Source organism: Rutidosis leptorrhynchoides, chromosome 5, assembly GCF_046630445.1.
Source record: "Rutidosis leptorrhynchoides isolate AG116_Rl617_1_P2 chromosome 5, CSIRO_AGI_Rlap_v1, whole genome shotgun sequence".
Classification (NCBI taxonomy): domain Eukaryota; kingdom Viridiplantae; phylum Streptophyta; class Magnoliopsida; order Asterales; family Asteraceae; genus Rutidosis; species Rutidosis leptorrhynchoides.
The window spans coordinates 452,901,598-452,904,376 of record NC_092337.1 but is presented as its reverse complement, the minus strand read 5'-3'; the positions used below and the strand labels follow the sequence as shown (position 1 = coordinate 452,904,376).

The following is a 2,779-nucleotide window of genomic DNA, read 5'->3' as shown; positions in this document are numbered from 1 at the left end:
GACCGAATGCGAGCTAAACGCACTGGTCAAGGTCATGCCATTACTCAACCAGACATTAATGCACCAAATTTTGAAATCAAAGGCCAAATCATACATATGGTTACTAATCAATGCCAATTCGGTGGTACACCAAAAGAAGATCCAAACGAACATCTTCGAACCTTTAATAGAATTTGTACTTTATTTAAAATCCGAGAAATTGAAGATGAAACGATCTATCTTATGTTGTTCCCTTGGACTTTAATTGGGGAAGCTAAAGATTGGTTAGAATTGTTACCTGAAGGGGCGATTGATACATGGGATGTTTTAGTTGAAAAATTCCTTAAACAATTCTTTCCGGCATCTAAAGCCGTAAGACTTCAAGGAGAAATTGTTACGTTTACACAGAAACCAAATGAAACTCTATATGAGGCATGGACAAGATTTGGAAAGTTATTAAGAGGATGTCCGCAACATGGTTTAGACACTTATCAAATAGTACAAATATTCTACCAAGGATGCGACATCACTACAAGAAAAGACATTGATATAGCAGCTGGTGGTTCTATTATGAAGAAAACCGCAACTGAAGCTTACAAAATTATTGATAACACTGCTTCCCACTCACATGAGTGGCACCAAGAAAAAGATATCGTTAGATCATCTAAAGCAGCTAGAGCCGATTCTAGCCATGACTTTGATTCCATTTCCGCAAAGATAGATGCTGTCGAGAGACGAATGGAAAAGATGACTAAGGATATTCACTTAATACGAATTAGTTGTGAGCAGTGTGGAGGACCACATTTGACAAAAGATTGTCTCAGTATTGAACAAACAATGGAACAAAGAGAGAATGTTTCATACATGAACCATAGGCCTGGAAATAATTATCAGAATAATTATCAACCGCCAAGATAAATCTACAATCAAAATCAGAATTATAACCGAAATATTCCATACAATAACCAACAAGGTCCTAGCAATCAGCAAAGACCTGGTTATATCAAACAACCACAAACTGATGATAAAAAGCCAAATTTAGAAGACATGATGTCGAAGCTAGTTGAATCTCAAACGCAGTTTTTCACATCTAAAAAACAAACCAATGAACAAAATGCTCAAGCATTTAGAAATCAACAAGCTTCTATTCAAAATTTGGAACAAGAAGTAAGCAACCTAGCAAGGTTGATAGGTGAAAGAAAACCGGGAAGTTTACCTAGCGATACAAATGCTAACCCCCGGAATGAAACAGCTAAAGCTATTACCACAAGAAGTGGTATTACACTTAAACCACTTGAAATGCCAATAATTTCCGATAACTCTATTCCTACTTCACAGGCACCACAACCTGAAAAAGAGAAGGAAACTGAACCGGTAGTTGACAAGGTTAATGAAGATAACACAATTAAGGCAAAACCTTATGTTAAACCATATCAACCACCACTTCCATACCCGAGTAAATTGAGAAAAGAAAGACTTGAAGCCGAGCAATCCAAATTCTTGGATATGTTTAAACAGATAAATGTCAATCTTCCTTTCATTGATGTAATTTCAGGAATGCCAAGATATGCTAAATTTCTGAAAGATCTAATCACAAATAGAAGGAAAATGGAAGAACTCTCGGCTATCACAATGAATGCTAATTGTTCTGCAGTGTTGTTGAATAAGATACCAGAAAAACAATCAGATCCAGGAAGTTTCACAATTCCATGTTTTCTGGGTAGTCTTAGTTCAATAGAAGCATTGGCAGACTTAGGAGCTAGTACAAATTTAATGCCGTATTCATTATACGCTAAATTAGACCTTGGAGATTTAAAACCAACACGAATAAGTATACAACTAGCCGATCAATCAGTAAAATATCCTAGAGGGATAATGGAAAACATGCTAGTTAAAATTGGTAATGTAGTATTCCCAGTAGACTTTGTTATTCTAGACATGGAAGAAGATTCTCGAGTTCCTCTTATATTAGGAAGACCATTCTTAAACACGGCTAAAGCAATAATAGACGTGTTTGGTAAGAAATTGACCCTAAGTATAGAGGATGAGAGTGTTACCTTTTATGTTGATAAAGAAATGCAACAACTGCAATCTGCAGATGATACATGTTATTATGTTCAAACTATAGATCCACATGCAGAATTGTTATGAGAATTTCCTGAATTACAAGGAACAAGAGAATGTTCTTTAGGAGAAGCAGATGAACCAATTGATGAAGCTGAAATGTTAGCTACACTTATGGCTAATGGATATGAACCAACAACAGAAGAAATCCAAGTACTAAAAGAGGAAGACAGATATCGATACAAATCATCGATAGAAGAACCACCGACATTAGAGTTAAAGCCACTTCCAAACCATTTGGAATACGCTTATTTACATGGTAAATCTGAATTACCTGTAATAATATCGTCTTCTCTTACTGAAAATGAAAAATCTCAACTCATTTCTGTGCTAAAAGCTCATAAATCAGTAATTGCATGGAAAATTCATGATATTAAAGGTATAAGTCCTTCGTATTGCACACATAAAATCCTTATGGAAGAAAATCATAAAACATATGTGCAACGCCAACGAAGACTAAATCCTAATATGCAAAATGTTGTTAAGAAAGAAATAATTAAACTGCTAGATGCAGGTTTAATTTATCCAATTTCTGATAGTCCATGGGTAAGCCCAGTTCAATGTGTACCAAAGAAGGGTGGCATCACTGTCATCACAAATGATGATGATGAGCTTATTCCTACTAGGACTGTAACAGGATGGCGTGTTTGTATTAACTATAGAAAATTAAATGACG

The 2,779-nt window shown here is 35.4% G+C and overlaps 1 non-coding gene across 1 annotated transcript; it reads right to left on the bottom strand.

Moving 5' to 3' along the window:
• Nucleotides 1–354: 354 nt before the first annotated feature.
• Nucleotides 355–461, bottom strand: LOC139850782 (small nucleolar RNA R71). Its single transcript, XR_011760163.1, has one exon. It is a non-coding gene; the product is annotated as a small nucleolar RNA R71 (small nucleolar RNA).
• Between the last annotated feature and the right edge of the window lie 2,318 nt (nucleotides 462–2,779).